General features: G+C 39.5%; 1 protein-coding gene and 1 long non-coding RNA gene across 1 annotated transcript; one reads left to right on the forward strand and one right to left on the reverse strand.

The window, feature by feature from the left end:
* TNFSF4 (TNF superfamily member 4) overlaps positions 1-27,844 on the forward strand; it is a 291,799-nt gene that overhangs the window by 56,650 nt on the left and 207,305 nt on the right.
* On the reverse strand, positions 10,572-26,612 carry LOC309605432. Its single transcript, XR_014231360.1, has 2 exons — positions 15,510-26,612; positions 10,572-15,187 (listed from the first exon to the last, which is right to left on the reverse strand). It is a non-coding gene; the product is annotated as an uncharacterized lncRNA (long non-coding RNA).

Below are 27,844 nucleotides of genomic sequence, written 5' to 3' on the forward strand. Positions count from 1 at the left end.
ATCCCCCTGCGCTGCTTGTCTTTGTTCCACAAATAGTGATTCAGTTACCTGCCACTGGGGCTGGGGCCTCTCTCTGAAGCGCGCTGCTGCCCCGGAACCCCCCTTCTGCAAAGTTTGCTGTGTCCTGAGCCCGAGCTGCAGGCCAGGCCCCTGTCACAAACTGGCCAGACCACCCACAGCATGGCCGCTGCCACCTGCCCGACGGCCAGGCCTATGTCTGCCCAGAGAGCTATGCTGCCACTTCCCCATCACCCACCACGTCCCGGAGAGAGCTCACCACGTTTGGAGATAAGGACCAACCTAGAAGATGCCTGAGTTGGCTACACCCCCTGGATGTTGATTTGGGCAGCTCCCTAACCCCCAGAGGGGCCACTCTTTCAGCCTGGTTAGTTCTCTACCTGCTCCCAGGGTCCTCTCCCCCCCATCAGACTGCTCTGGGTACGTGTGCCTGGCATCAAATCCTGACGTCCCTTCTCTCCTATGCGTCAGTTTTACACAAGTCATTTTTCTTTCAAAATTGCATCAGGCCTGCAGATGTGCACATTTGGAAAAAGCCTACTGAATACTAAATAAACAAAAACACGCACTCTGCTCAGCTCCTTAATTCTACCTGGAAAAAGCATTTGCGTTCTTTTCAATAAATATCAAGCATTACTAAAAAAGAAAACAAAGATCCTTTTACATAGTTCTCTCCTTACACCTGTGAAGGAGCTGTTAATCTCACTTCACACGTGGAGAGGATCAGAGAGGTTCAGTGTCATACAACTGAAAGTCGCCAAGCCAGGGCCAGAGCAATCACCCAGTGTTTGTCCGTCTGCCAAATGCTGCCTCTTAGACCTGGGGCTCTCAGGCCCAGCCCAGGGCCCTGGGGACCATCAAGGTTGGGGCCCTTTGCTTCTGGAGTGGCCCAAAGCGGCAGTGTAAGGTGGTTCCGCTTGATTTTGACGTGTGTGCGAGGCTCCCCTGTTTCCTCCCCTTTGTCCTCCTCCACTTTTCGGTTCCAAGTTGATCCTACCTGCCACCCTTCATAGGCATCAAGGTGCTTTTGACTTGTCTCTGTAGCTGGTCCCCTGGGGTTCTTTGCTGTCACTCAACTACCCACCCCATCACTCACCTCTTGACAAAGCACCAGTTGGGCCACATGCTAAGTGCTGGGGTGATCTGTAAAGAGAAATGTGAAATGTGAGTCTTGCCCCTAATAAACTGTTGAAGAAAAATTATGCTGAGACTTAAGATGGCAAGGAAGACTTTATTCAAGTTTATTGCAGTAGTGAGAGAGATTGAACTCGACTTTTAATACAACAGTGGGGACTCACTGCCAAAGGGCAGGTGAGGGAACGGATGGAAAATTATTAAGAGAAACTTGGTTAAGTGCCAAGGGTGGAGGAGCTTGATTGGATTGGATATCAAAGGTGAGCCGATTCTTGATCGACTGGCTTACTGGGTTCTTTGCTAAAACTGGGCTCAGCAGGCTAAGGGAGGCCTGGTGAAGTGGATTTGAAGGAGGCTGGCTAAAGTTGGCTCAAGGAGAGAGTTTTTGTCAGCGTTCACAAAGTAGTGTGAGTCAGGGCCCGAACACTGGACCCAGAATGATGAGATTCAGGGATGAACAGTGTGCCAGCCGTGGACGCAGCTGGAGCTCGGAGAGGCGCCTGTGGGTGAGTTTGGGCTACTCCAGTCACTGACTTCAGGGCTGATGATTGGACGGTCACACTGACTTCATCCCATGTTCATTCATTTCTTACTACTCTGTGACAACCACATACTCTTCGTCTGGTGCTTTGCAAGCTTGTGTTTCTAGGGTTTGATACTTTCTACCACAAGTGAGGGTGGAAAGTACAAAGGCTTTATTTAGACCTTGGACAAGGATTTTAACCTCATATGTCTCTTCTGCGGTATTGCGACAGTACCTGTAATAGACTGAATCGTGTCTCCCAAAATTCACATATTGAAACCCTAAGCCCCAACGTGATTCTGTTCGGAGATATGGCCTGTAAGGAGGTAATAAGGTTAAATGAGGTCATAAGGGTGGAATCCTAATCCAATAGGACTGGGGTCCTTATAAGAAGAAGAAGGGACACCACAGATCTCTCTCCTTTCTCTCTCTCTCTTTCTCTCACTCTCTCTCCATGCATGCAACAGAGTTAAGACCATGTGAGGATACAGTGGGAAGGTAGCTGGCTATAAGCCAGGAAGAGAGATTTCACTAGAAACTGAATTGTCCAGCACCTTGATCTTGGACTTCTTGCCTCTGGAACGGTGAGAAAATAAATTTCTTTTGTCTAAGCCACCTAGTATCTGGTATTTTACGGCAGCCCTAGCCATAAAATACCATCTCATGGGTCTATTACGAGAACCAAACATATAATGCAAGTGGAGGCCCTAACAGCCATCTACACTTATTAGTTAGCTTGTTCCCTTCCCTCCTGTCATGTGATTTGCGGGCTGGTAAAGGGCCTGTTTGCCACCAAGCATCTTCCTTGTGACCGAATGATGGCCCGGGTAATTCATACAGTAGAATCACTTCTTTGGATTCAGGCTTTGTTTCTCCATGTTGCAAGTAACAGAACCTTCCAAAACTAGTATAAATTAAGAGGGGAATTTTCTGGAACTATCCTGTTATCAATTAGGGTTCCTGGTTTTAAGCAGCATAAACTAACTCTGGTTGATTTAGGCCACAAAGGAACTATTAAAAGGATGCTGTATCAGGTATAGGATTGCCAGGAAGGCTGGAGACCCAAGCGTAGGCCCTCAGTGGGCAAAGGGCCCAATATCACACTGTAGAATGGTGTGTGAGGACCGCAGGCCTGCACGGCTGAGCACCGGCCACTGTCGCTCGCTCCTCTGACACCCCGAGTGTTGGACTGGACTGCATCAACACTGCTGGACCATGCTCCAGAATGAATGCGTCGTGTGGTCCCTGCAGTTCAGGAGCAGTGCTCTCCTTGGCAGAGCCTACATCAACCACCTGCATTCTAGCTGCAAGAAAGGCTGGGAACATGAGCATTTGGCACTTTCGGCATTGACAATGGGAGGTGGCCCTGCCTCCCACCAAGATTCATAATGTGGGGAACTTCCCCAAACAATAAAAGGAGGTTCAAAATGCCAGATGGCCAAAGAGAATGAAAAGTTCCCCGCAGACACAGGGGAATCTTACAGAGCCCCAAAATAGGAAGTGCAGCTTCACTTGCAGGACCGAGAACCAGGAATTGGAAAGTTAGGAGCCAGGTTACTCTGGGTGTATCTCTCTGTACTCTTTCTGTCTCTCTCTCTCTCCTTGAAGACTGGGTTTCTCCAATCCACTTGCTCATGGTGAGGACCACCTCCATCCTGACTGTTGGAAATTAGTTGCCTGTCTCCCTTAGAAGATCTGTTTCCTTATCTTCCAGAAACACCTCCAAATTTCCTCCTTTGTCCATTCTTGGTCTGGGTGGGCTCCACCCACAGCCCTAGGGATGAACCATATTGACCCAGGCCCAAGCCAGTCATTATACTCTATGGCCACAGTGATTGATCTAGGAGTAGGCATGTGATCTAAGACAGCCTGGCACTTCTATAAAAATAGAACTATAACTTACATGCTGTAAGTGTGCAAATCTTAAGTGTATAGCTCAATGAATTTTATATATTTATACATACGTGGAACCGTCGCCAAGATGGAGCTGTAGAATATTTCCAGCAGCCCAGAATGCTCCCTTACAGCCGCTCTCTGTCAATGCACCATCCAAAGATAATCACTATTCTGACTTATATTACCATAGATAGAAGTTTTACCTTTTTTGGACTCAACTTACATGGAATCATATAGTGTTTAATCTTTGGTATCTGGCTTCTTTGATCAAGATTACATTTGTGAAATTCATCCTTGTTTTTTGTGTAGTATTTGTTCATTATTTTTCACACCTGTATGGTATTCTATTAGATGAATCATACCACAATTTATTTATCCATTCTACCATTGATGGACATTTGGGTTGTTTCTGGTTTGGAGCTATTAAATAATGTTGCTATGTACTTTATTATATGTATCTTGGTGGATATAAGCACTCATTTCTTTGGGTATGTATCAGGAGTAGAATTTCTGGGTCATAGAAAAAAATGCATATCTTTAGTAGGTATTACCAAATAGTTTTCCCAAGTGATTGTACCAATTTATACATCTACCAATAGTATATGAGACTTACCGTTGCTCTACATACTTGCCTACTTATTATTTTCAGCCTTATAAATTGTAGCTATTTTGAATGGGTATCACAATATCACATTGTAGTTTTAATTTGTATTTTTGTGTGACTAATAGTGCTGAACACTTTCATATACTCATTGGCCTTTGGATAGCCTGTTTTGTCAAATGGCTGTTTAAGCTTTTGCCCATTTCTAAAAACCACTGAGTTGTTGGGTCTTTTATCATTGATTTCCAACAATCTTTATATATTCTGGATATGAGTCCAGATACAAGTATTTGCTTCATACCTATATTGCAAATACATTCACCTAGCCCGTGGTTAACATTTTTACTTCTCTAATGATGTCTCTTTAGAAACATAAGTTCAATTTATTAATCTTTTCTATGGTTAATGTTTGTTAATATTTGCTCACTCAGGGACCATGAACCAGTTAGCAACTTTTGAGGGAGGTAGAGATAAATGGTTCCTTCTTTTTGTTGAATTTGAGGTTGTGAGGAGCTGAGGCTGAGTCAGAAATGGAGGCAGAAAGCAGAAAAGACTTGCAGGGCTGGCCTTGAGCAGGGGCAGTGTCAGAACTAGGCCAGTCTGAGTCTCCCAGGAACTGTCCACTGTGGTTGTGGCTGAAATGAAGAAGCAGGCTGAGAGGATGTGGTAGGGCAATTGATCTCTGAAAAGGTTCATTTAACTATTCTTCCATAAAGTATGTACCGAATGTATATTCTGCCATGTGACACTCTCATGGGGCTTATATTCTGGAGGATTTTAGAAATTATATAAAACATTTTCTTACAGTACAGGTTAGAGAACCCAGGTGAGGACATGATAAATAATTTGTCATCATAGCTAGGGCAGAACCACCGCTAAACCAGAGCCACAGCTGAAACCCAAGTCTCCTGGATTAAAGCCTCCCCCAGCTCCTCCCTCTAACACCTGTCTGGCAAATATATATTGCCTGAGAGGTGGTGATAATGAATGGCATGCCCTTTGTCTCAGGCTTAACGTAGACTAAGCCTATCTCAAGTGGGTGGAGGTTTTCCTCTCTTCCTTTTACCCTGGGCAAATAGAAAGTGAGATCCCCTCTGGTCTGCAGTGGCGGAGACTTCAGGAAGCCCACACAAGTCAAGGGGCCAAAGCAAACCAGTGTCAGCAGGGGGAAATCAGAGGGACTTCCCCCAAGTCCTTCCTGTCAAAGAAAGAAGCGTTAGAGACCTTCATGATGGAAAAAAACCACATCTCAAGGACTATTCCAGACTGGGTAAGTGTCACCTTAGTGGGGCTGCTACCCCTTGAGTTTTACTCCAGAACAATGGGCTTCATCCTTCAGCTCCAGGAATCTGGGATTTAAAGCAGGATTTCACAGCTTCAAGCAATCCGAGGCTAATGCTCGCTTCCAAGGAGCATGAGGGTCTTCTCATTGGCAGCAGGTGGGAAGTGATGGGCATTTGGATGCCTTGGTATTCATGGATGAATTGGAGGCACATGGTGAGCCAGTGACTCTATGAGGCGTCTTCTGACATTTTCTGCCCCTGCCTCTAACTTTCCCCGCACAGACTGTAAGAACCAGCCCTACAAGGACTCACTTAGACATGCTCATAACTGTTAAAGCGTCACTAGGGTCTTTACACTGACCATGTGCCTTCACAACAAACATCTTTTGAATGTTCCTTCACATGATTAGAGGAAGGCAGCACATTTTGGCAAAGGTTCCTAAATTCAGCTGGGTGGACTGGTGTCAGGCTGTGTAAGAATCACCCTTGTAGGTCTTGGCTTGGGCCCGGGAGTTTGTGATTTTTAACAAGCCCTCCAAGTGATTATGATAAATAGATGATTCTGAAACTCATTTTGCTATTTGGAGTCTGGGCTCTGACGGACCTACATTTCAATTCTGGCTCTGTTTTACCACTTAAGAATTGAATTTTCTTGCACACAAATAGCCTCTTGAGCCCTTAGTTTTCTTGTCTGTAAAGTGGGGGATAATAGTAACACCTACCTCGACAGTGTTGTTATGGAGTGAGTGAGATAATGTGGAGCTCTAGCATGTAAAGTTGAAGTACAAGACTGGCCACTCAGTAAGTCATAATCATATTCCCTGCTATTGTTATTTATTACTATTATCATTATTATCCTGCATGTATATCTCTTTCACCTCTTCTCTCCATTATTGTGGCTTCTTTTTATGTCCTCACTACCTATTAACATTGCTTAGTTATATAAAATCGCTCAGACTAAATTTTACTTAATACAAGAAGAACAAAGTACGTGTAATTATTTTGATTTATAGATGAGGAAAGAGGTACAAAGAAGTTAAGTAGTTCATCCCAAATCACATACCTTGTTGGGCCAGAGCCGAGGTCTAACACAGGACTGTGGGATTCTATACCCACGAAGGGCAAAGTTGAGAGAAATACAGTCATCCCTTCGTATCTGCCGGGCATTTAATCCTTGGCTGCTCACGTCCTTTACAGTTGGCCCTCTGGTCCTGTGGATTCTATTGATACATCTGTGGATTCAATCAACTGAGGATGGAGTATTTTTACAGCAGTGGGAGGAGACACCATCTATTCACACCCTTCTCGAAGGCTTCATTATTATGTGTTTTGAGTATTTGTATAATTGTAAAGTAGCTCAGTGGATTTATCGGTGTACTTAAAGTTTTACCAGCTGACCCCTTCCCCACAAAGGCGAAGCAAATGGATGAAATAAATGAGGGCTGGTCTCCAACACCTGGCTGACCAGGTGAGGCTGCTGACCAGGTAAGGCTGCCAATCAGCAGCCCTGGCCCAACCATGTTAGAAAGCTGAATTGTCCTCAAACCCAGTCGGAACCTGCGTTTCAATAAGGTCCCCAGGTAAAATCTGAGAAGTACTAAGAGGAGGCAAAACTGTTTGTTGTGTGTAGTAAAGAGCCTGATCTAGGCAGCAGGGGTCCACTGTGCTTGCACAGTTGTGGTATTTTCCTGACTGAGGGAGTTGGAATTCTAGGTGACAATTACTCACCCTCGGTGAGGGGGTAAGGGCTGCTACACTTCCCCCTCAGGGTGTGCACTGCCAGTTCATCCCTGCTACATCCATCATCCAGGAGTAGAGGGGCTCCTGTATTTATTTTTACGCACATCCTTTGGAGTCCTGCCACCGTCATTGCTTAGATACCAGCACCACGTGGGCTCACTTAGGCTCGTAACTGTCACAGCATAACGGGGGTCTCCCCATTGACCAAGTCCCTCTCCAAAAACATTTTTGAATGTTGCCTCACATTGTTGGAGGAAAGCAGTAACAGTGGGTAGTAAAATTGGATCTTGATATCCATCTTCCGCTTTTGCGTGAGAAGATGACATGGACAGCTGGTGAGTGTATTTTTTGACTATTCTTGGCCCCAGCGACCTTCTCCCTTGAATTTTTGTTTAACCACCAATTTAGAGCTTCTTAGGTTAGTTTTATGGTTCATTGTTGATTTGTGAGCGTTAGATATGCAACCCTGACAAAATTGTCATCATCTGGAGTATATGATGGATTATGGATTTTTAAAAATTAAGGATTATGTCTTTTTTCATTTAAATTGAAATTTATTGAAGTATAACACGCATACAGAAAAGAGCAGAAATCTTAAGTGTACAGGGTGAGGGGACACGTAAAGGATATAAAGCCAGCACCCAGATCAGGAAACAGCACTGGAACTGCAGAAACTCCTCACCACTTTCTTCTGTCACTATTTCCCCATTATCCTCCCACCAGGGTAACCAAAGTCCTTACTTCTCATACTGTAGATTAGTTTTGCATGTGGGAGCCATATTTTTATATCAGAAAAAAAATACTTGATTTAAAATATTATAAATCAGTAAAAGCAAATGTTGTTCAGGGAATACACAATTGTTCAGTTACAAATTCTGTAGTCCTTGGCTTTACCTGTAAACGTTGGAAGATTTTTTAATTTAATTTTGTCTTCTTATTTTGAAATAATTTCAGACTCAAAGAAAAGTTGCAAGAATAGTGTTATAACCTTTTTTCCCAAACCACTGAAGTATTTTAGTGTGTCCCTCACAGGTACATCCTACTACATAACAGTAGTACAACCATCAAAATCAGGAAAATAACACATACATTATTATCATATAATCTGCAGACACGGTAAGTGTCACCTACAAGTCCAGGATTGCGTATTGCATTTAGTTGTCACCTCTCTTTAGTCTTCTTCAAAGTAGGGGAGTTTCTCAATCTTCCCTCAATTTTCAGGGCCCTCACAGTTTATTATATTGCAGGGCAGATATTTCTGTGGAATGTACCTCAATTTGAATTTGTCTGATATTTCTTCATAATTAGATTTAGGTCACGCTTTAAAAAATTTTATTTTTGGCAAGAACATCACAGCAGTGATGGTCTTCTCATTGCCTCCAATAGGTGGTGCACAATTCTAATTTGTTTTATCAGTGGTGATGTTCACTTTGATCAGGTTTCCTCATTGTAAAAGTATTCTTTTCCCCTTTATAATTAGTATTTTGTGGGAGGTACTTTTGTACTATTTGAATATCTCATTCTGCATCAAATGTTCACCCATCCATTTTAGAATCCATTGATTATTCTTGTCTGAATCAATATTATGATGATGATTGCCAGATAGTGATTTTCTTCTTTTTTTAAATTTATTTATTTATCTATCTATTTATTTATTTATTTATGGCTGTGTTGGGTCTTCGTTGCTGCACACGGGCTTTCTCTAGTTGCGGCGAGCAGGGGCTACTCTTCATTGTGGTGCGTGGGCTTCTCATTGCGGTGGCTTCTCTTGTTGTGGCTCTCGGGCTCTAGAGCGCAGGCTCAGTAGTCATGACACACGGGCTTAGTTGCTCCGTGGCATGTGGGATCTTCCCGGACCAGGGATCGAACCCGTGTCCCCTGCACTGGCAGGCGGATTCTTAACCACTGCGCCACCAGGGAAGCCCAGATCGTGATTTTCTAATTTAACTTCTACGTTCATTCATTTATTCATTCTTAATTCATTCTACATTTATCAATTGGCATTCTGCTGTAAGGAAAAGCTTTCTCTTCTCCTTATTAATCAATTAATGAATTTATTCATTTATATCAGTATGGCCTCATGGATTCCTATTTTATTCATTGGGTTCTAATCTGTTATCATCATTATTTATCAAATCTGTTATCACCATTATTTATCAAATCTGTTATCACATTGTCCCAAGTTGGCAGTGCTTCCCTTGATCCACCCTGCTCAGGCTCTGACATTCCACACCGGACTGTGCTAATATCCTCTGCATCCTGCTTGGCCCCCACCCCAGGCTGTTGCTTCTGCTTCCCTATCCTTCCCAGAGGCCCTCCTCACTCCCAGTGGCTTCTTAATGGGCCACCACCATCACGTTTGCTGCCTTGTGTAGACATCTGCCTTACTCCACTCGGGCTTGGACAGCCTGCACTGAGCAGTGAGGCCACCCTCCTCGTGCACTCCTGCTCGGCTCTCCTGCCTTGCCATCGTTATGGTAACCCCACCCCACAACTAGATTCCCTCCTCGCTCTTCTCAGATCCTAATACCTCTCACTGCTGTCACTGTCCCTTCACACAGATGCCTTCCTCACCCCGTCACCACAGGCCCCCCCCACGTGGAAGCTCTCCAGAAATACCCTTCAGGACCCCCACACCCTGGAATCCCACCCACCTATCGTGCTCAGCCCTTTCGAATAATTTTCAGGAGAGAAGGCAGGAAAGCAGAGGCTGTAGTGCAGCTGACTTCTCTAGAAGGCACAGTAGACATGGTACTTTCGGGGGCCCACCACAATGTTGTAGTTTTAATTTATTTTAAATTCAGAAGAAATAATGAATATAATAATAATGATGAATATAAAAATGAATCCAGCCTGAGTATGTATGTGTTTATATTAATGCAAAATAAAACTTTTATTATTTTTTTAATGGAGGAAGGGGCCCATGTGCCTAGAGTGCCAAAAGTGCCTAGAGCCCATGAAAAGTGCCTAGGATTCAGCCCTTCTGTGTCTTGGTTAGCTTTGTAGGCCCAGTTCTTGGAAGAGTTTCTGAACATAGCATGTATTCAATAAATGGTTGTGAAATTAGTGAATGAGTAAGTGGTTGAACATTGCAGATTATGTTTCTTTTTTTTTTAACTAATTTTTATTGGAGTATAGTTGCTTTACAATGTTGTGTTAGTTTCTACTGTACAGCCAAGTGAATCAGCTATATGTATGTATATATCCCCTCTTTTTTGGATTTCCTTCCCATTTAGGTCATTGAGTAGAGTTCTCTGAGCTATACAGTAGGTTCTCATTAGTTATCTATTTATACATAATATCAATAGTGTGTATATGTCAATTCCAATCTCCCAATTCACCCCACCCCCCTTTTCCCCCCCTGGGTGTCCATATGTTTGTTCTCTACGTCTGTGTCTCTATTTCTGCTTTGCCAATAAGATCATCTATACCATTTTTCTAGATTCCACTTATATGCATTAATATCTGATATTTGTTTTTCTCTCTGACTTACTTCACTCTGTATGACAGTCTCTAGGTCCATCCACAACTCTACAAACAACCCAATTTCATTCCTTTTTATGGCTGAGTAATATTCCATTGTATATATGTACCACATCTTCTTTATCCATTCCTCTGTTGATGGATGGACATTTAGGTTGCTTCCATGTCCTGGCTGTTGTAAATAGTGCTGCAATGAACATCGGGTTGCATGTGTTTTTTTGAATTATGTTTTTCTCTGGGTATATGCCCCATAGTGGGATTGCTGGGTCATATCGTACTTCTGTTTTTAGTTTTTTAAGGAACCTCCATACTGTTCTCCATAGTGGCTGTATCAGTTTACATTCCCACCAAGAGTGCAAGAGGGTTCCCTTTTCTCCACACCCTCTCCAGCATTTGTTGTTTGTAGATTTTCTGATGATGCCCATTCTAACTGGTGTGAGGTGATACCTCATTGTAGTTTTGATTTGCATTTCTCTAATAATTAGTGATGCTGAGCAGCTTTTCATGTGTTTGTTGGCCATCTGTATGTCTTCTTTGGAGAAATGTCTGTTTAGATCTCCTGCTCATTTTTTGATTGGGTTGTTTGTTTTTTTGATATTGAGTTCCATGAGCTGTTTGTATATTTTGGAGATTAATCCTTTGTCCATTGATTTGTTTGCAAATATTTTCTCCCATTCTGAGAGTTGTCTTTTTGTCTTATTTATGGTTTCCTTTGCTGTGCAAAAGCTTTGAAGTTTCATTAGGTCCCATTTGTTTATTTTTGTTTTTATTTTCATTACTCTAGGAGGTGGGTCAAAAAAGATCTTGCTGCGATTTATGTCAAAGACTGTTTTTCCTATGTTTTCCTCTAAGAGCTTTATAGTGTCTGGCCTTACATTTAGGTCTTTAATCCATTTTGAGTTTATTTTTGTATATAGTGTTAGAGAGTGTTCTAATTCCATTCTTTTACATGTAGCTGTCCAGTTTTCCCAGCACCACTTATTGAAGAGACTGTCTTTTCTCCATTGTATATTCTTGCCTCCTTTGTCATAGATTAGGTGACTATAGGTGTGTGGGTTTACCTCTGGGCTTTCTGTCCTGTTCCACTGATCTATATTTCTGTTTTTGTGCCAGTACCATACTGTCTTGATTACCATAGCTTTGTATGATAGTCTGAATTCAGGGAGTCTGATTCCTGCAGCTCCATTTTTCTTTCTCAAGATTGCTTTGGCTATTTGGGGTCTTTTGTGTGTCCATACACACTGTAAAATTTTCTGTTCTAGTTCTGTGAAAAATGCTATTTGTACTTTGATAGGGATTGCATTGAATCTGTAGATTGCTTTGTGTAGTATAGTCATCTTGACAATATTAATTCTTCCAGTCCAAGAATATTATATATCTCTCTATCTGTTTGTGTTGTCTTTGATTTCTTTCATCAGTGTCTTATAGTTTTCTGCGTGCAGGTCTTTTGCCTCCTTAGGTAGGTTTATTCCTAGGTATTTTGTTCTTTTTGTTGCAGTGGTAAATGGGATTCTTTCCTTAATTTCTCTTTCTGATCTTTCATTGTTACTGTATAGGAATGCAAGAGATTTCTGTGTATTAATTTTGTATCCTGTGACTTTACTAAATTCGTTGATTAGCTCTAGTAGTTTTCTGGTGACATCTTTAGGATTTTCTATGTATAGTATTATGTGATCTGAAAACAGTGACAGTTTTACTTCTTCTTTTCCAATTTGGATTCCTTTTATTTCTTTTTCTTCTCTGATTGCTGTGGTGAGGACTTCCAAGACTATGTTGAATAATAATGGTGATAGTGGACACCCTTGTCTTGTTCCTGATCTTAGAGGAAATGCTTTCAGTTTTTCACCATTGAGAATGATGTTAGCTGTGAGTTTGTCACATATGGCCTTTATTATGTTGAGGTAGGTTCCCTCTATGCCCACTTTCTGGAGAGTTTTTATCATAAATGGGTGTTGAATTTTGTTGAAAGCTTTTTCTGCATCAATTGAGATGATCATGTGGTTTTTATTCTTCTATTTGTTAATATGGTGTATCACATTGATTTGCGTATGTCGAAGAATCCTTGCATCCCTGGGAGTGGCTAATATTTCTTATTTTTCCCATGGCAGACAAGACTAGAACAGAGTAAATAATATTTGTTGATGGCCTGTTTACTAGAAAGTGTGGTTTTTCCCCTAATATTTCAAAGCTATCCATATATTCATCCATTCATTCAAATATTTTCTGAGGACCTATTATATGCCAAGGCCCTGCTTCCTTTCTGTGTGTCAGGCGGAATTGAGAAATGTCTACTTTAGTCTTAAGAGGGCAGGATGTGTCTATAAGCCCTGAACTAACCAGCCAGTGTGGGAATTGAACTGGCCCCACCTCCTTAGCAAAGCTCTCTAATTCATGGGGCCCACAGGTCAAAAATACGTTAAGTTAATCCTCTAGGTGCAATAATACACATCTTTGCTCCATGAAGCCTTTTCTATACCATTGAGATTAACTAACTCTATCTTTTCTCAGTATGAGTCAGTCAAAAATGCACATGTCATCATAACTGGTTTAGTTTCCAATACTGTCAGTTGCTTTTTTTTTTAAGTTTTTAATTTAAACTTTTTTTTTTTTTTTGGCCATGCTATGTGGCTTACAAGATCTTAGTTCCCCAACCAGAGATTGAACCTGGGCCCACAGTAGTGAAAGCGCCGAGTCCTAACCACTGGACCGCCAGGGAAGTCCCTGCTTTTTAAACAGTAGAACTTGGTTTTATTGATAAGGTACAATGTGAGATGGATGAGATGTTTGGGGCCAGAATTGTTTACCATCTACTATTTTTATGGAGAATGTCCTTATTCCAGTCTCACTAATTTATACATATCATAGTTCACGGTGGATAAAGTTAAATTTTCCTCTGCACTGACTATGACAAGGCACTTGGCAAACACAATAACAACATAAACATGATTGTATAAGTAATGCTTAATATACATAAAATAATATAGCACTTTAAAATACCCTTGAGTATTTTGGCATAAAAGCTTCCATTCGAACACTTACAATGTTCTAGGTCAGTGGTTTTCAAACTGACCCATGGCCAAATCTAGTCTACTGCCTGTTTTTGTATGGCCTGTGAACTAAGAATGTTTTTTACATATTTAAGTGGTTGAAAAAAAATAAAAAGAAGAAGAATATTCTGTATGTGAAGATTATATTAAATTCAAGTTTCAATATCCATAAATAAAGTTTTATTGGACCCAGCCACACCTGTTTGCTTATGTATTATCTGTAGCTGCTTTCGAATTATGAGGGCAGAGTTAAATAGTTGCAACAGAGACCATATGGTCCACAAAGCCAAGATGTTTGCTCTCTGAAACTTTACAGAAAAGTTTGCCTCTTTCTGTTCTGGGTACTTGTGATACATCAGTGAACAAAACAAAGATCCTTGTATAGGAGGAGATCGTTGAGAGGACATCACTTCCAGTTGACCCTAGAGCTAGACCTGGGCAATTGAAGGCTCCTTACCCGCTGCCCTGTGCTTGGAATGTATATTCCACCCACACCGTCCCATAGCTGGAGCTGTTTCAAAGATGCAAGCTTAAAAATGTAAGGTGTTGTTAAGACCATCTGGACTGTGTATGCGGCTGAACCCCATTAAAGCAGTTATATAAACTTTTAAGGTTCTGGCAGGCAGATGTGGAAATCTATAAGACAAGACTTGTATATAAGTTCCCTTGCTTAGTAAATCTGCCACCTACATTTAATAGGGGAAGATAGTAAATGATAAACGTAAGTAAATTATATATAGTATGTTAGAATGTGATAAATGTGCTGGAAAAAAAAGTAGAGGAGGGTAAAGTGGATAGTGATTTTTTTGATGGGGTAGATGCTGTTACATTTGAAAGAGAGCAATTAGGGTACACCTCCCAAAAGGAGGAATATTTGAGCAAAGACTTGAAAGAGTTGAGGAAGTGAACCATGTGGGTGTCTGGGGGAAAGCATTCTAGGCCAGAAGGATAATGGTAGCTCCTCATGGGGTTGTTATGTAGATTAAATGAATTAATACATTTAACTGAAAATAGTGCCAGGCACATGGTAGGTAAATTCTCAAAAAATCATTCTTCTTCAGTACCAGCTGGTTGTAGTTGCTACTTTCCTCTCTGCAGTCGGCTGCTGCACTGGGTTACTCTCGGTAAGCAGTCACTGTAGCAGAGGGGCTCTATACACGTGTAAAAGTACACGGGGTCCTGATATCTTAGCTTTATCTGTCCCAGGATTAGCTCCCATCCCTGGGGATTAGCTCTTAGGGACAGAACTGTTCCCAGAGAATCATGGTCCCAGGAAGTATCATTTCTGTGGTTTGCATAATTACAAAACACCGATCTGAGAGTCTGTCATCATACACAGTCAAAGGGTTTTGCCCCACCATCACACAAAAAGTCAGTAGCGAGGCTTCAGTAGACACGGGGTCTCTTGCTTCCAAGTCTAGTGCTCTCTGTTCTTGGTCTTTACTCCACTCCTTGCAATAACCTACTGTTTTTTTTTTTTTTTATAAATTTATTTATTTATTTATATTTATTTTTGGCTGTGTTGGGTCTTCGTTTCTGTGTGAGGGCTTTCTCCAGTTGCGGCGAGCGGGGGGCCACTCTTCATCGCGGTGCGCGGGCCTCTCACAGCCACGGCCTCTCTCTTTGCGGAGCACAGGCTCCAGACGCGCAGGCTCAGTAGTTGTGGCTCACGGGCTTAGTCGCTCCGCGGCATGTGGGATCTTCCCAGACCAGGGCTCGAACCCGTGTTCCCTGCATTGGCAGGCAGATTCTTAACCACTGCGCCACCAGGGAAGCCCAATAACCTACTCTTATACATCTTATTTCTTCCAGTAAATTTTCAGGTCTCTTTGTGCAAAGGACCACGTCTTATTCATTTCTCTTTTCCCCTGCAGAATCAGGCGCTAAACAAACAAACAAAAACTCAAAACTGGTGAAAGAATACTCAGTACTTTTAAGTGTTTGATGATACCATTTCAAATCTTAATTGCTATGTGTGTAAATCTGTCAGAAGATGTCATTGTGGAACTGATTGTCCTTCGTTCCCTGTGCTTATATAAAGCACGGGGAGATAGATTGTCCTACAAACTAGGGAGTTCCCAGACATTTGCCATTTTCAAATTTATGTTGCTAAATATCATATGAAGATCCTGGAGCATAAAAATACATTCATGAGCTTTGGGCTCTGATGATCTCCACAAGGCTGTTAGATAAGAGATGGCATTTCCAGGACGAAATAATTAGGCAGATGATGCAGGACAAATACCCGGTTATCCTTTATCTTAGTCCAGGGTGGCTCTCAAAATACGGTCTACAGACCAGCAGCATCAGCATCGCCTGAAAACTTGTTAGAAATGCAAATTCTCAGGCCTCACCTCCGACTCACTGAAACTGAAATTTTGGGCTTGGGGCCCAGCCATCTGTGTTGGAACAAGCTGTCCAGATGATTTTGAGGCACACTAAAGTTTGAAAGTCACTGACTACTCATTTTTCTTTATAGATTTCCAGCCAGGACTCGCCCTGCCCTGCCAAGTGCCTAAGCTATGTGTTGGGTGAGCAAGGAGCTTCTTTTGTAGACCTTGGTAATGACCTTGAGGCAGGAAAAGCCCTCTGGGGAAAGTTGAGATTGTACCACTTTTCTTTCTTTCTTTTTTTTTAAAACATTCTCCTTTCTGTTCTTTTTTTTTTAAATTTTTATTTATTTATTTTTGGCCGTGTTGGGTCTTCGTTTCTGTGCGAGGGCTTTCTCTAGTTGTGGCAAGTGGGGGTCACTCTTCATCGCGGCGCGCAGGCCTCTCACTATCGCGGCCTCTCTTGTTGCGGAGCACAGGCTCCAGACGCGCAGGCTCAGTAGTTGTGGCTCACGGGCCTAGTTGCTCCGCGGCATGTGGGATCTTCCCAGACCAGGGCTCGAACCCGTGTCCCCGCATTAGCAGGCAGATTCTCAACCACTGCGCCACCAGGGAAACCCTGTACCACTTTTCTAGTTGTCTTAACATATTCTCTCAGACTAATGAAGGTAGGATACACATTGGAATGAAGAAAAGCCCAGGGCATTGCATAATTAGGTCAGATGTTGAAATAAAGGGAGCTTTAAAATCTTAAAATATTACCTCTGTCTGGGCTTTGGTTGTGGCTGGATGTGTACACCAGCTGGGCTGTGACAGGAATAGTGTGGAGTTCCAAAAGCTCTGCTCTAGTTTGGGTGGGCTATTTGAAACCTCCTCTTGCAAAGTGCAGAAGGACAATTAACAGTAGATAAAGTGCCTTTCCAGGTTCTTATGACAAATCAGCCTGTAGGAAGTACAGGTATTAATCTTGATTAATCTTTCAATCTTGTGGGATTGCAAATGTAGTGTACCTTTGGCTGAGGTATGAGAAGAATAACCTAGGAATGCATCTTTGACCTAGGATAAAAGACACTGACAAATTTTACCCCTCAATATAATATTTCTGAGCACAGGAAATGAGGCTTAGAATTTGAGACAAATGATAAAAAATATTGTTGTAAAGAAGCCATGGTTTTTCAAGGCAATATTAACAAAGCAAGTACAAGTGAACAGTAAGAAAACGAGACAGCTCTAGCACCACAAGCTTTACATTGGCCACATTACAAGGCAAAAATAATGATGATCTAATCAGTTCTGACAAACAGTTGGCCATATGATATGACATTATCAACATTTTTTGAAAAAATGGATTTATTATTAATAATGAGCTTTGCCCAAATGTATAGTGTACCTTGAAATATAAACAATAGAATGAGGCCAGCTTGATTAGCAAGAACTTTGAAAACAGAAACATGAAGCAACCATTTCAATGATGTTTAAAGTCATGCAAACCTCAGGTCATTATAACATTTCACCAAACTCACTGATAGAATTTTAGAAGTCATTTAGAAGTTTCTTGCTTGTAATGTCGAAAGACAAAAAGCTACATACCATGAGGAAAAAGCATATGCTTCCTGCTGAAATATAAATATTTGAAATAATTCAAAGAAAAATGGCATGAAATTAAATTTTATTCTTTGTCAGGAAATAGTATTGGAAAATGTATGGAAAATACTGCTGCATATCATACGAAGAAAGAATTATTATGACAAATTACTCAGTATGGGATGTTTGTTATACAAATTGGATGAAAGTAAAGATGTTTCTCATAGCTCAGCTAATGGTAAGTGCTAGATTTTGTTTCAGGAGTGGAATTCAGGAAGAACTACATACTTGAATGAATTACTAAAGGAAAGATATACAGATATTAATTGTATATGATTTACTTAAAAACATCTTTCTCTAGGAAAATTGTATCCCTACTTTTAAACTATCTTCTTTGGGTGAGTTTCAGAAACACCACTCTCACCATTTCATCAATTAAGCTATCAATTTTTCACCACAGTGTAGAAGAATCTCCCGGTGTCAGCTGTGAGCCCTCAGGGCCAAAGAGTGGGATTTTGTGCTCTGCTAAGGGGTGTGAACATTATACTAGCGGTACATGGATCAGATTTATTTTGGATAGTCATAAGCTGGAGGTGGCAAAGGGCCCAGAAGGGGCAAGTCAGAGGCAGGGACAGGTGGGAAGCAGTGAAAATGATCCGGAGGACAGATGAAGGCGCCCTGAGCTAGGGACGTGGCGGATGACACAGGATGTTGAGTGAGGGTGAGAGAAAGTCAGGAATGGCTCCCAGGCTCCTGGCAGTGAGTTAGGGAGAGAGGACTTCTGGAATAGAATTCTGGGAATAGATATAGGAGGCAGGCTGAGCTTTCAGCAGAATCTTAGTTGTGGAGCACCCTTCCTGCATTTAGGGCTCACCTCCCTACTGCATCCAGGTATCCTCCCATATTCGGGTGTCCTCCCGCATAGGGCCAGTGGGACATTAGGAGGTACATTAGGTACATTAGGAGGTCGGTGCCTCATGCCCATCTCTGGCTATCCAGACCTTCCTTCCCCACCCAGTCTCTAACTGTGGTACTCCACTAGGGCCTCAGCTCCTCCAGTGTTCCCGTCTGTCTCATAACCTTTTCTTCCTCACTATACCCACCAAACATGCATTCCCTCCCAGCTCTGGGTTAGGAAAATAAAATGGCCTGACTACAGGATGGAAACTCCAAAATTTAGGGCCTTGTGATTCCATTTGAACTTTGGGGTGAAATCCCTTTCTTTAAGTAGTGTTAATGGTGAATCATAAGTGGTTTTGTGAAATGTTTATTTATAGTTAAGAATTGTGGATGGTATGGTTATAATTTTTAAATATTAAACTAAATATAAGGCTTTTTCTTCTATTATTGCCCAAACTATTTTCCATCCAAACTGCCTGATTTAGCAGTTATGGATGGGCTTTCTTATATGGCTTGTCCAATCTGAGGAAAATCTGATATTTTGCCTCCTATTTTTGCCTGAGAATAAGTTTCTTGAGAAAGATTTTTTTCTGTCTAATTTCAGTATCACCTCTCAATAAATATATGTTCAATGAGCGACAATGAATGAATGAATAGGCTCTTGGGACTTAAGCTAATAATAACACAAATAATAATTACCAGTTGGTGAATGTCAAGCAATGTACTATAATTTAAAACTATTATTTCTAATCTTAAAAAAGTACTGTAATGCAGACAGTTGCTTGGAGGGTGGAGATGGGGTTTACAAGTAGTTTTTTCTTTTCCCTTTGTAGGTTTCTCTCTTCCAGTTGACTGTGGTAAAACTTGGTTTGGTTGTACAACAATAGTCCTGTGTTTATTAACATTTATTTAAGTTTGGAAATGTTTTCTTTCTTTTTTTATTGAAGTAGAGTTGATTTACAATATTATATTAGTTTCAGGTGTACAACATAGTGATTCAATATTTTTATAGATTATACTCCACTTAAAGTTATTATAAAGTATTGGCTATATTCCCTGTGCTGTAATCACATCCTTGTATCTTATTTGTTTTATACCTAGTAGTTTGTACCTCTTTAATCCCTACCCCTATCTTGCCCCTCCCCATTTCCTTCTCCCCACTGGTAACCACTAGTTTGTTCTACATATCTGTGAGTCAGTTTCTGTTTTGTTATATTAATTTGTTTGTTTTATTTTTTAATTCTACATATAAGTGATAACATACAGTATTTGTCTTTCTGACTTTTTTCACTAAGCATAATATTCTCTAGGTCTATCCATGTTGATGCAAATGACAAAATTTCATTCTTTGTGGCTGAATAATGTTCCATTGTGTGTGTGTGTGTGTGTGTGTGTGTCTGTATGTATACACCACATCTTCTTTATCAATTCATCTGTTGATAATCACTTAGATTGCCTCCATATCTTGGCTATTTTAAATACTGCTACTATGAACATTGGGGTGCATGTATCTTTTTGAATTATCATTTTCATTTTTTTAGGCTATATACCCAGGAATGGAATTGCTGGATCATATGGTAGTTCAGTTTTTAATTTTTTGAAGAACCTCCATACTGTTTTCCATAGTGGCTGCACCAATTTATATTCCCACCAACAACATACAAAGGTTGCCTTTTCTCCACATTCACACCAGTGTTTGTTATTTGTGGTCTTTTTGATGATAACCATTCTAACAAGAGTGAGATGATATCTCATTGTGGTTTTCATTTGCATTTCTCTGATGATTAACGATGTTGAGCATCTTTTCATTTTCCGTTGGTCACCTGTATGTCTTCTTTGGAAAAATGTCTATTCAGTTCTTCTGTCCATCTCTTAATTGGGTTGTTTGCTTTTTTGATATTGAGTTGTATGTGCTGTTTATATATTTTGGATATTAACCCCTTATCAGTCATATCCTTTGCAAATATTTTCTGTTATTCATTGTCTTTTTGTTTTGTCAGTGGTTTCCTTTGCTGTGTGAAAGCTTTTAAGTTTAATTAGCTCCCATTTGTTTATTTTTGCTTTTGTTTCCTTTGCCTGAGGAGACAGATCCAAGAAAATATTGCTATGATTTATTTCAAAGAGTGTTTGCCTGTGTTTTGTTTTAGGACTTTTATGGATTCCAGTCTTCAGTTAGGTCTTTAATTCATTTTGACTTTATTTTTGTATATTGTGTGAGAAGATGTTCTAATTTCATTCTTTTACATGAGCTGTCAGTATTCTCAGCAAAACTTATTGAAGAGACTGTCTTTTCCACATTGTATATTTTTGCCTCCTTTGTCATAGATTAATTGATCATAAGTGTGTGAGTTTATTTCTGGGCTTTTTATTGTTCCATTGGTCTATGGGTCTGTTTTTCTGCCAGTACCATACTGTTTGGGGTACTATAGCTTTGTAGTGTAGTCTGAAGTCAGGGAGCATGATACCTCCAGCTTTGCTCTTTTCTCTCAAGATTGCTTTGGCTAATTGGGGGTCTTATGTGGTTCCATATAAATTTTAAGATTATTTGTTTCAGTTCTATGAAAAATGTCATGGATATTTTGATAGGGATTGCATTCAGTCTGTAGATTGCTTTGGGTAGTATGGACATTTGAACAATATTATTTCTTCTAATCCATGAACACAGGATATCTTTCCAATTCTTTGTATCATCTTCAATTTCCTTCATCAGTGTTTTATAGTTTTCAGAGTAAATGTCTTTCAACTCCTTGATTAATTTTATTCCTAAGTATTTTCTTTCTGATGCAATTTTAAATGGAATTGTTTTCTTGCTTTCTCTTTCTGATAGTTTACTATTAGTGTATAGAAAAGCAACAGATTTCTGTGTATTAATCTTTTATCCTGTAACTTTATTGAATTCGTTTATTAGTTCTAATAGTTTTTTGGTGGAGCCTTTAGGTTTTTCTATAAATAGTATCATGTCATCTGCAAATAGTGACAGTTTTACTTCTTCCCTTCCAATTTGGATGCCCTTTACTTCTTTAACTTGTCTGATTTCTGTGGCTAGGACTTCCAATACTGTGTTAGATAGAAGTAGCGAGAATGGACATTCTTGTTTTGTTCCTGATTTTAGAGGAAAAGCTTTCTGCTTTTTACCATGGAGTATGATGTTAGCTGTGGGTTTGTCATAAAGGGCCTTTATTATTATGAGATATGTTCCCTTTATACCCACTTTAGTGAGACTTCTTTTTTCTTTGGCTGTGCTGCACAGCTTGTGGGATCTTAGTTCCCCGACCAGCGATTGAACCCATACCCCTGGCAGTGAAAGCGCAGAGTCCTAACTGCTGGACTGCCAGGGTATTCTCTGGTGAGAGTTTTTATCATGAATGGATGTTGAATTTTGTCAAATGCTTTTTCTGCATCTATTGAAATGATCACGTGATTTTTAATCCTTTCATTTATTAATATGGTATATCATATTGATTGATTTGGGGGCATTGAACTATCCTTGCATCCCTGGAATAAATCCCACTTGATCATGGTGTATGATCCTTTTTATATATTGTTGAATTCAGTTTGCTAATATTTCATTAAGAATGTTTGCATCTATATTTACCAGAGATATTGGCCTGTAATTTTTTTTTTTTTTTTGGTAGTGTCTTTGTCTAGTTTTGGTATCAGGGTAATGGTGGCCTCATAGAATGACTTGGGAGTGGTCCCCTGTCTTCAATTTTTTTGGAATAGTTTGAGAAGGATAGATCTTCTTTGCATGTGTGGTAGAACTCCCCTGTGAAGGCATCTGGTCCTGGACATCTATTTGCTGGGAGTTTTTAATTAGTAATTTAATTTCACTATTAGTGATTTGGCTGCTCAGATTATCTGTTTCCTCCTGATTCAGTATTGGAAGAGTATATGTTTCTAGAAATTTATCCAGTTCTTCTAGGTTGTCCAATTTGTTGGCATATTCACTGGCATACTGTTCATAGTATGCTCTTTTGATTTTTTTATATCTGTCATATCATTTGTAATTTCTCCTCTCTCACTTCTTAATTTGTTTACTTGGGTCTTCTGTCTTTTTTTTTTTTTTCTTAATGAGCCTGACTAAATGTTTATCAATTTTGTTTATCTTTTCAAAAATTTAGCTCTTGGTTTCATTGATCTTTTCTATTATTTCTGTCTCTTTTATTTATTTCCTTCTTGATCTTTTTTATATCCTTCCTTCTGCTGACTGGGCTTTGTTTGTTCTTCTTTTTCTAATTCTTTTAGGTGATAGGTTAGATTGTTTGTTTCAGATTTTTTTCTTGTTTCTTGAGGTAGGCCTGTATCGCCGTCCCTCTTAACACTGCTTTTTCTGCATCCCATAGATTTTGGAAAGTTACGTTTCCATTTTCAGTTGTCTTGAAGTATATTCTGATTTCTTCTTTGATTTCTTCATTGCCTCATTGGTTTTATAGTAACATATTGTTTAGTCTCCATGTGTTTCTGCTTTTCCCATTTTTCTTAGTGTAATTGATTTCTAGTTTCATACTGTTGTGGTTGGAAAAATGCTTGATAAAATTTCTATCCTCTTAAGTTTGTTGAGACTTGTTTTGTGATCAGCATGTGACCTAATCTGGAAAACATTCCATGTGCACTTGAAAAGAATGCATATTCTGCTTTTTTTAAAATGGAATTTCCTGTAGATATCTGTTAAGTCCCAACTGGTCTAATGTGTCATTTAAGACCACTGTTTCCTTATTGACTTTCTGTCTGGATAATTAGTCCATTCATGTAAGTGGATTGTTAAAGTCTCCTACTATTATTGTGTTACTGTCAATTTCTTCCTTTTTTGTCTGTTAATATTTGCTTCATATATTTAGGTGCTCCTATATTAGGTTCACATATGTTAATGAATGTTATATTCTCTTCTTGTATTGATCCCTTTATCATTATATAATACCCTTCTTTGTCTTTGGTTATAGACATTGTTTAATGACTACTTTTTGATATGAGTATTGCTACCACATTTTTCTTTCCATTTCCACTTGCAGGAAATATCTTTTTTCCATCCACTCACTTTCAGTTTCTGTGTGTCTTTAGCTCCGAAGTGGTTTTCTTGTAAGCAGCATATTGATGGGTCTCTTTTTATTCAATCATTCACCTATGTCTTTTGATTGAAGCATTTAGTCCATTGACATTTAAAGTGATCATTGATAGGTGTGTACTTATTGCCACTTCGTTACTTGTTTTCTAGTTCTTTTGTAGTTCTTCTCTGTTCTTTTCTTCCTTTTATAGTTCCTTCCCTTGTGGTTTGATGATTTTCCTTATTGGTTTGCTTGTTTTCCTTTCTCTCTAGTTTTTGTGTATCTATTGTAGGTTTTTGATTTGTGGTTATCATGGGGTTCATGTATGAAGACCTATACCTATATCTACTTGTTTTAAACTGATAGTCATTTAAGTTCAAACACTTTATAAAAGATCTACATTTTTACTCCTCTCCACCACATTTTGTGGGGTTTTGTTGTTGTTGTTGTTTTTATTTTATTTTTTTATTGGAGTATAATTGCTTTACAATGTTGTGTTAGTTTCTGCTGTACAATGAAGTGAATCAGCTATAAGTATACATATATCCCCTCCCTCTTGGACCTCCCCCCCATTCCACCCATCTAGCTCATCAAAGAGCACTGAGCTGAGCTCCCTGTGCTATTCAGCAGGTTCCCACTAGCTATCTATTTTACACATGGTAGTGTATTTATATCAAACCTAGTCTCCCAATTCATCCCACCCTCCCCTTCCCCACCTGTGTTCACACAGCCGTTCTCTACATCTGCGTTTCTACTCATGCCCTGCAAATATGTTCATCTGTACCATTTTTCTAGATTCCACATATATGCATTTATATACGATATTTGTTTTTCGGACTTACTTCACTCTGTATGACAGACTCTAGGTCCGTCCACAACACTACAAACAACCCAGTTTCATTCCTTTTTATGGCTGAGTAATATTCCATTGTATACATGTACCACATCTTCTTTATCCATTCATCTGTCAATGGACATTTAGGTTGCTTCCATGTCCTGGCTATTATAAATAGTGCTGCAATGAACATTGGGGTACATGTGACTTTTTAAAAAAAATAAATTTATTCATTTATTTATTTTTATTTTTGGGTGTGTTGGGTCTTTGTTGCTGCATGTGGGCTTTCTCTAGTTGTGGCTAGTGGGGGCTACTCTTCGTTGTGGTGCACGGGCTTCTCATTGCTGTGGCTTCTCTTGTTGTGGAGCACAGGCTCTAGGCACATGGGCTTTAGTAGTTGCAGCATGTGGGCTCAGTAGTTGTGGCTCACGGGCTCTAGAGCACAGGCTCAGTAGTTGCGGCACACGGGCTTAGTTGCTTCCCGGCATGTGGGATCTTCCTGGACCAGGGACATGTGACTTTTTGAATTACAGTTTTCTCAGGGTATATTCCCAGTAGTGGGATTGCTGGGTCATGTGGTAGTTCTATTTTTAGTATTTTAAGGAACATCCATACTATTCTCCACAGTGGCTGTATCAATTTACATTCCCACCAACAGTGCAAGAGGGTTCCCTTTTCTCCACACCCTCTCCAGCATTCACTGTTTGTAGATTTTTTTGAGGATGGCCATTCTGACCAGTGTGAGGTGATACCTCATTGTAGTTTTGGTTTGCATTTCTCTAATGATTAGTGATGTTGAGCATCCTTTCATATGTTTGTTGGCAATCTGTATATCTTCTTTGGAGAAATGTCTATTTAGGTCTTCTGCCCATTTTTGGGTTGGGTTGTTTGTTTTTTTGTTATTGAGCTGCATGAGCTGCTTGTATATTTTGGAGATTAATCCTTTGTCTGTTGCTTCGTTTGCAAAGATTTTCTCCCATTCTGAGGGTTGTCTTTTTGTCTTGTTTATGGTTTCCTTTGCTGTGCAAAAGTTTTTAAGTTTACTTAGGTCCCATTTGCTTATTTTTGTTTTTATTTCCATTACTCTAGGAGGTGGGTCAAAAAAGATCTTGCTGCGATTTATGTCAGAGTGTTTTTCCTATGTTTTCCTCTAAGAGTTTTATAGTGTCCTGTCTTACATTTAGTTCTTTAATCCATTTTGAGTTTATTTTTGTATATGGTGTTAGGTGGTGTTCTAATTTCATTCTTTTACATGTAGCTGTCCAGTTGTCCCAGCATCACTTATTGAAGAGACTGTCTTTTCTCCATCGTATATTCTTGCCTCCTTTGTCATAGATTAGGTGATCATAGGTGCATGGGTTTATGTCTGGACTTTCTATCCTGTACTGTTGATCTATATTTCTGTTTTTGTGTCAGTACCATACTGTCTTGATTACTGTAGCTTTGTAATATAGTCTAAAGACAGGGAGCCTTATTCCTCCAGCTCCAGTTTTCTTTCTCAAAATTGATTTGGCTATTTGGGGTCTTTTTTGTTTCCACAGAAATTGTAAAATTTTTTTGTTCTAATTCTGTGAAAAATGCCATTGGTAATTTGATCAGGATTGCATTGAACCTGTAGATTGCTTTGGGTAGTATAGTCATTTTCACAATGTTGATTCTTCCAATCCAAGAACATGGTATATCTCTCCATCTGTTTGTGTCAGCTTTGATTTGTTTCATCAGTGTCTTATAGTTTTCTGAGTACAGGTATTTCGCCTCCTTAGGTAGGTTTATTCCTAGGTACTTTATTCTTTTTGTTGCAACTGTGAATGAGATTGTTTCCTTAATTTCTCTTTCTGATCTTTCATTGTTAGGGTATAGGAATGCAAGAGATTTCTGTGCATTAATTTTGTATCTGCAACCTTGCCAAATTCATTGATTAGTTCTAGTAGTTTTCTGGTAGCATCTTTAGGATTTTCTGTGTATAGTATCATGTTATCTGCAAACAGTGACAGTTTTACTTCTTTTCTAATTTATATTTTTTCTTTCTTTTTCTTCTCTGATTGCCGTGACTAGGACTTCCAAAACTATGTTGAATAATAGTGGTGAGAGTGGACATCCTTGTCTTGTTCCTGATCTTAGAGGGAATGCTTTCAGTTTTTCACCATTGAGAATGATGTTTGCTGTGGGTTTGTCATATATGGCTTTTATTATGTTGAGGTAAGTTCCCTCTATGCCCACTTTCTGGAAAGTTTTTATCATAAATGGGTGTTGAATTTTGTCAAAAGCTTTTTCTGCATCTATTGAGATGACCATATGGTTTTTATTCTTTAATTTGCTAATATGACATATCACATTGATTGATTTGCATATATTGAAGAATCCTTGCATCCCAGGGATAAATCCCACTTGATCATGGTGTATGATCCTTTTAATGTGTTGTTGGATTCTGTTTGCTAGTATTTTGTTGAGGATTTTTACATCTATGTTCATCAGTGATATTGGTGTGTAGTTTTCTTTTTTTGTGATATCTTTGTCTGGTTTTAGTATCATATTGATATTAGCCTTGTATAAGGAGTTTGGGAGTGTTCCTCCCTCTGCAATTTTTTGCAAGAGTTTGAGAAGGATAGGTGTTATCTCTTCTCTAAATCTTTGATAGAATTTACCTGTGAGGCCATCTAGTCCTGGACTTTTGTTTGTTGGAAGATTTTTCATTACCCTTTCAATTTCATTTCTTGTGATTGGTCTGTTTATATTTTCTAATTCTTCCTGGTTCAGTCTTGGAAATTTGTATCTTTCCAAGAATTTGTCCATTTCTTCCAGGTTGTCCATTTTATTTCATAGAGTTGCTTGTAACAGTCTCTTATGATTCTTTGTATTTCTGCAGTGTCAGTTGTAATTTCTCCTTTTTCATTTCTAATTTTATTGATTTGAGTCCTCTCCCTTTTTTTCTTGATGAGTCTGGCTAAAGGTTTATCAATTTTGTTTATCTTCTCAAAGAACTAGGTTTTAGTTTCATTGATTTTTGCTATGTTTTTTTTCATGCCTATTTCATTTATTTCTGCTCTGATTTTTATGATTTCTTTCCTTCTACTAACTTTGGGTTTTCTTTGTTCTTCTTTTTCTTGTGCTTTAGGTATGAGGTTAGATTGTTTATTTGAGATTTTTCTTGTTTCTTGAGGTGAGATTGAATTGTTATAAACTTCTCTCTTAGAACTGTTTTTGCTGCGTCCCATAGGTTTTGGGTCATTGTGTTTCCATTGTCATTTGTTGCTAGGCATTTTTTAATTTCCTCTTTGATTTCTTCAGTGATCTCTTGGTTATTTAGTAGTGCACTGTTTAGCCTCCATGTGTTTGTGTTTTTTACACTTTTTTTTTCCCTGTAATTGATTCCTAATCTCATAGTGTTGTGGTTGGAAAAGATGCTTGATATAATTTCAATTTTCTTC

Source organism: Balaenoptera borealis (genome assembly GCF_965194805.1).
Source record: "Balaenoptera borealis genome assembly, chromosome: 1".
Taxonomy (NCBI): domain Eukaryota; kingdom Metazoa; phylum Chordata; class Mammalia; order Artiodactyla; family Balaenopteridae; genus Balaenoptera; species Balaenoptera borealis.